A 6,602-nucleotide genomic window follows, 5' to 3' on the forward strand; every position below is an offset into this window, starting at 1 on the left:
CCCACTAGAGCTATCTGTACCTTGCTCGTCCTGCTCTCCAATGTTAATTAGCACATTCTTTTAGATAATATCACCACCTTCAACACCTCTTTGTTCTTTTGTCTGTGACATCTTTTGGTTATCTGCTCCTATCACTGCTTGCTTGTCCCAACAACCCCCCCACCCCACCTCCTTCCTCCCCTCTCCCCTGTAAAACAGCTTATATTTCACCCCTTTCCTATTTCTATTTAGTTCTGTTGAAGGGTCATGAGAACTCGAAATGTCAACTTTGTTCTTCTCCACCGATGCTGCCAGACCTGCTGAGTTTTTCCAGGTATTCCTATTTTTGTTTAAGACCTGGACACTATCCAGGCTTGGGCTGATAAGTGGCAAGTAACATTTGCGCCACACAGGCATCAGGCAATGAACCATCTCCAATAAGAGAGAAACCAACCATTGCCTCTTGACGTTCAATGGCATTACCATTACTGAATCCTCCACTATCAACATCCTGGGGGTTACCATTGACCAGAAACTGAACTGGACTAGCCATTTAAATACTGTGGCTATAAGAGCAGGTCAGAGGCTGGGAATCATGTGATGAGTAACTCACCTCCTGACTCCCCAAAGCCTTCCACCATCTACAAGGCACAAGTCAGGAGTGTGATGGAATATTCCCCACTTGCCTGGTGGAGTGCAGCTCCCACAACACTCAAGAAGCTTGACACCGTACAGGACAAACCAGCCCATTTGACTGGCACCACATCGACAAACATTGACTCCTTCCACCACCGATGCACAGTAGCAGCAGTGTGTGCCATCTACAAGGTGCACTGCAGGAATCGATCAAGGCTCCTTCAACAGCACCTTCCAAAACCACGACCACTACTATCTAGAAGGACAAGGGCAGAATATAGATGGGAACACCACCATCTGGAAATTCCCCTCCAAGTCACTCACCATCCTAACTTGGAAATATATCGCCGTTCCTTCATTGTCGCTGGGTCAAAATCCTGGAACTCCCTTCCTAACAGCACTGTGGGTGTAGCTATACCACAGGAACTGCAGTGGTTCAAGAAGGCAGCTCACCACCACCACCTCAAGGGCAACTAAGGATGGGCAATAAATGTTGGTCCAACCAGCGAAGCCCACATCCCACGAATTAATCTTTTTAAAAATCCTTGTATATAATTAACGGCATCAGAGAGAACAAGCATGAATCAAGCTTGCATATATATTCCAGCTGTGGTCAGTCAAAGCAGTAACAAAATGAAAGTAATCACAGACCACAAGTTTGCACAATAAAGTATTGAAATTGTGACAGAAACCAAAATAGATGCCCAACATGGCACAGTTGCATTTAGTCATCTAGGCCACAAGTACCCAGGGTTGATTTCTGGTCTGTTATAGTGTTGCAGTAGAGATGATATAGTGTTATTAGACTAATAATCCAGTGGTTTAGATTAATAACCCTGAGAAGGTGAATTCAAATCTCACTATAGCAGTTTGAGAATTTGAAAATTCTGGAAATAAGAAGTGTGTGATACTGTCGAATTATCAGAAAAACCCAGTTGGTTCCTTAATCCTCCTCGGGGAAGGCAACCTGCTATCCTTATCTGGTCTGGCTTGTGTGTGATCTAGTGGCCTATTCAGTCTGACGCCAACATGGTTGGCTCTTAACTGCCTTCTGAAGAGTGCAAGCAAATGTATAAGTTGTAATGAGCGATGGATAATGCTAATGATGCCCACATCCTGGTAATGAATGATATATATAATTAGCCTTACCACCACAGGATAATGGGGGAGAAAATTAGCCAAGGCTCCTGCTGGGACAAGGCCACATGTCGTCATTGTAAGAAGCGAAGTTGAAGCTCAGTTTTGATGTCCTCCATGTATGTATAAATAGCCTGCAGATACCCATTTTCCACATTGACAGTATCTTTTTTGGTGTGTAGTGGGGTGTGATTTCTGCCCGTCAACCTGCACTATTACTAACCCCACCACAGTTTCTGGAGTTAGTAACAACAACTATATTCATGTAGCCTTTAATATAATAAAACATCAGAGTGTTCTAGAACAAAATTTGAGACCAAGCCATGTAGGGCAATATTAGGTCAGATGGCCAAAAGCTTGGTCAAAGAGATAGGTTTTAAGGAGCAACTTAAAGGAAGAAAGAGAGGTGAAGAGGTTCAGGGAGGGAATTTCAGAGCTTAGGGCCTTGGTAGCTGAAGGGATGTGCACCAATTGTGGAACAATTAAAATTGGGAGTGCTCAAGAGCCAGAATTAGATGAACACGGTTATCTCGTAGTGCTGTGGGCTTCGAGGAGGTTACAGAGATAAGGATCAAGGGGCAAGGTCATAGAGGGATTTGAAAACAAGTAAGAGAATTTTAAAATCAAGGCATTGCTTGACCAGGAACCAATCTAGGTTAGCAGGCATAGGGGTGATAGAGGAACGGACTTGATATGAATAAGCACATGGGCAGAAGAGTTTTGGATCACTTCAAGATTATGGAAGGTAAAATGTGGAAGACCAGCCAGGAGTGTGTTGGAATAGCCAAGTGTAGAAGTAACAAAGGGATGAATTAAGGTTTCAGCAGCAGATGAACTAAGGCAGGGATAAAGTCAGACTAAGTTACAGGTTGGAAATAGTGAGTAATAATGTTGGCAGGGATATGTGCTTGGAAGTCCATCTCAGGATTAAATATGGCACCAAGGTTGTGACTGGTTTAGTCTTAGCTAGTTGCCAGGGAGAGGGATGGAGTCAGTAGCTATGCTATTTAGAGCAGGAATTGGAGACGATGGTTTTCAGTTTTCCCAATATTTCATTGAAGGAAATTTTTGCTCATCTAATACTGGACTCTTACTGCCTCCCCACCCTGCCTCCACTTAAGGGCCTTATCTGCCTATGCTGGTATTCATCCAGCAGCAGGTGAGGCACTCGCTCTATGGGAAGCCTGAAAAGCAAACCCTGTCAGGGTTGCTTGCAGCTCCCAGAAATTGCCCCTCGTTCAAAGATGGCACTCAGTGCCTGATCGAGCGAACCAGCATCGGCAAATGAGTTTTGGTGGGGGGTGGCGGGGGTGGGGGGGAGGCATTGAGAGCCAACCCCTGCCTTTGCTGCCAACCCCGCTCCCCACCCTTTCCTCGAAGCCCTTCCCACCATCAATCATCTGTAGCCTCGGTCCCTCGGCGATCCTGGGTATCAGGTGAGTGCATTAACAACAGCAGTCACCGCCTCCCCAGTGGCACAGCTGAGCAATAGTGAGCTGGCAGTTCTCACCGGGCGGGATTTCTGCCCCTGGGGCACTTGATCTCGGGGGAAGGCCTGCTGCTGCCCAGTTAAGTGCCTGATTGGCACTTAATGTGGTGGGCCTACCTGAAAAGAGGTGATGTGGGACTTTTGCTGGCTCTCCAGCTGGTGGGTATGACCCCTGTCACCTACAATAAATTCTGCCCTGGGTTTTTGGATGATATCACTGAGTGACAGCATGTAGATGAGAAATATAATGGGAACAAAGATAGATCCTTGGGGGAACACCATGAGGTAATGGTGCGGAGAAGGAAACAAAGTCATTGCAAGTGGTACTCTGGCTACAATTAGATGGATAAGAATTAGCATAATTTGGCTGAGAGACAGATATTGCAAATCATGCTCATTGGAACCTCACGTTTTGGCGAGTGCAACAGGACTTCAGTCCTTTAGCCACTTTAGTGGACCACAACATAGAACTTCATTTTGGAGACAGGACAGAAATGTGCAAGTGTTGGGCAGGGTCTGTGGCAGGCACAGGGCCGCCAGTGTGAAAGTAATCCTGTGGGAAGGTAAGGATAGGGAAGAGATGGTGAATGGGATGGAGGGGCCATTGGAAGGAAGTGGCCAGGGCAGCCAGTTCCAAATCATCGATTGCACACGCTGTCACCCAGGATGGGAAGAAGTTTAATGACCTTACCTGTGTAAATGAAAAAAAAATTACAAACCTGTAAATGGCAGAAATCTGAAACAAAAGGAATACTTAAAGTACACAGCACAAAAAGACAAGCTAACATTTTGAGTAAAACTGTTCCTCAGAACTGGATACTGAAAGACAACCTAATAATTTAGTAGAATCATAAAACATAAAAGATACTCCAATCAGAGAGGACATGAATGGGTTAAATGACAGTGAAAGTTGTTGAAAGTAAAGCAGGAAATTGCTTTAGATAATATTAAAGACAATCTCAGTTAAGGAGTGAAAGACATTTTTTTTTAAATCAAGAGCATGTGCAGATGCTAATGTGTGAGGCCACCCAAATAAAAAGGAGAGCAAATAGGGAATATTAAAAAATAATGCAGAATGCTTTCAGATGCAGCTCGGAAATGGAATTTGAAATGTTGAAAAATTGGAAATAAAAAAATTAATGTCTGAAGTCAATGTTCAGACCAGTAGGCTTTAGAATGGCCAGCGAGGAAAGAGAAGAATATTTTTCCTGGATCTTCAGCTTAGCTTGGTTAGAAAAGTCGAGTCAGTAGGGGGCCATTATGACAAAGGGAAGGAAGTCAAAATGATGACTCTGAGGATCATAGTTGCAGACAGAGCAGAGGTACTCAAAGAAACAGCCACCTGGTCTGTGCTTTCTGTCCCAGTTAAGTGCACAGGAGATCCCACATTATGAACAGCAAATGCAGTCTGCTGGATTGGGGGAGATACATATAAATTGCTGTCTGACACAGGAGGAGATTTTGGGGCCCTGGACAATGATGTGGAAGGAGATGAATGGACAGGTGTTGCATCTGTGCGGTTGCACTGTAAAGTATGAAGAGGAAGGGGCAATAGAGATAGTAAAAGGGTGAAAAGGCCCTGGAGCAAATTGTCAATGAGGGAAAAGGAGAGGGGAGTTGTGCTTGGTGGTGGAATCATATTGGAGGTAATAAAAATTTGTGTAGGTAGGTAGATGCTGAAGGGTCGAGGAATAAAAGATAAAAATAATGGGGATCCCCGACATTGTTGGGAGAGGAGAGGGTGGGATGAGAGCAGGAGTTCTGGAAATTAAGACAGATGTAATCAAGGGCCACATTAAGGTTGATCGTGGCATTCTGCCTCTCTTTGTATTGAACCCTTTAATTGTCAGTGAAGGGTGTTATCCATGAACTTTGCTCCTAATGGAACTATTCTAGACACTGTTGCTCCTTTAGGTGTGGAGAAATACCAAGGCTGGAACCTTGTGCTCTCACTGGTAGTGAGCTTGGAGGTGGGAAGTACATTTACCTAGGCAGGATGATGACATACTGGAACACTGCCACCTTCCTATCTCCATCAGAATTAAGTTCTGAATGGGAAGGCTCTTTGTCGACGTTCCCGCCTTGCCAACAATTAAGGCACTTGAGTGGCCAATTAATGACCACTTAAGGGCCTCATCCCACCATTGCTGTTATTAACCCCAGTGGGTCTATTACCATGTAGCATGTACGACAGGTAAAACTGCATGGCCAGCTTGTCATCTCCAGCAGGGGTCCCTCGATCAAAGGCATTCAGTGCCTGATCGAGGGACTGGACACCAGGAGGGGAGAGGGAGCCCACTGAGAGCCAACACCTGCCCTTGCTGCCAACCCCCTGCACCCTTTCCCTGTGAACCCCACTCTGCAAAATCCAACCCCTCCCACCCACTCTGCACAACCCCCCCCCATCACCCACCACCCAACGAAATTACTTACCTGTGGCCTGGGTCACTCCACAATCATGGGACTCTGGTGCCTGTCATTCCAGTAGCAGCCATGGCCTGTCCAATGGCACCACTGAGCACAAGAGCTGCTGGCAGCTCGTGGTAGGTGAGACATCTGCCTCCAAGTTCTTGATTCCCTGGGAAGGCCCGCCACTAGCCTCTTCACTTGGAATGACGCTTTTTAAGTGGAATGGTGCTTTTTCCATCTTTCGGAACTGACCTGAAATGGAGAAAAGCTTCTGAACTGATCACTCTGTTTTATAGTTAGGTGTGCATGTATTTTAACCCATAAAAAACTAACTTGGAATTGGCCTAAGGTTAGTCAGAAACTGTGATTTAGAATTCAGATCGCTAGAGTCTTTTTTGGTCAAAACTTGCCGTTGATTGCTCTGGAGGTTTATGTGATTGTGTACCAGGTCGCTGGAAGCTTCTCCACTGCCTGATTGACGTGTGGTTCGCGGCCCTCCTGAAAAGAGGCCGACAGGCGAGACCCCCGATACCTCAACAAGTCTCCGCCTCAAGTGAATTTCTTAGCCTTGGGTGATACCTTCTCAGTGCAGCATGTGCTATCACTCACTTCATCCTTCTCAAACACCAGCCCAGAGACATTCACTTGGAGGGCTGTTGGATTTTGAAGAAGAGAGGACTTAACTGCCTGGAAAGCAGAACACAAGTGACCAGCTGCAGCTGGCAGTGGTTCATTTAAAAACGGAATGTGGGCAACACTGGGGAGGCCACATCTCTTTCCCTTCTGTAGTTATGCTAAGAAGGCAGTGAACCACTTTGTGTAGTGGTGCTCCTAGAGTAGTGTTAGGTAGGAAATTATTCTCCCTGCTCACCTGTTTTGCAACTGAATGGCTTGTCTGGCTACCACTGAGGGCATTAACAGCCAAGTATGTATTGTAGGACTAGATCCTAGT

The 6,602-nt window shown here is 45.7% G+C and overlaps 1 non-coding gene across 1 annotated transcript; it reads left to right on the top strand.

Moving 5' to 3' along the window:
* The first annotated feature begins 5,865 nt into the window (after positions 1 to 5,865).
* On the top strand, positions 5,866 to 5,936 carry LOC144688166 (small nucleolar RNA SNORD2). Its single transcript, XR_013578364.1, has one exon. It is a non-coding gene; the product is annotated as a small nucleolar RNA SNORD2 (small nucleolar RNA).
* The last annotated feature ends 666 nt before the right edge of the window (positions 5,937 to 6,602 follow it).

This window comes from Cetorhinus maximus, chromosome 12 (assembly GCF_964194155.1).
Source record: "Cetorhinus maximus chromosome 12, sCetMax3.hap1.1, whole genome shotgun sequence".
NCBI classification, from domain to species: domain Eukaryota; kingdom Metazoa; phylum Chordata; class Chondrichthyes; order Lamniformes; family Cetorhinidae; genus Cetorhinus; species Cetorhinus maximus.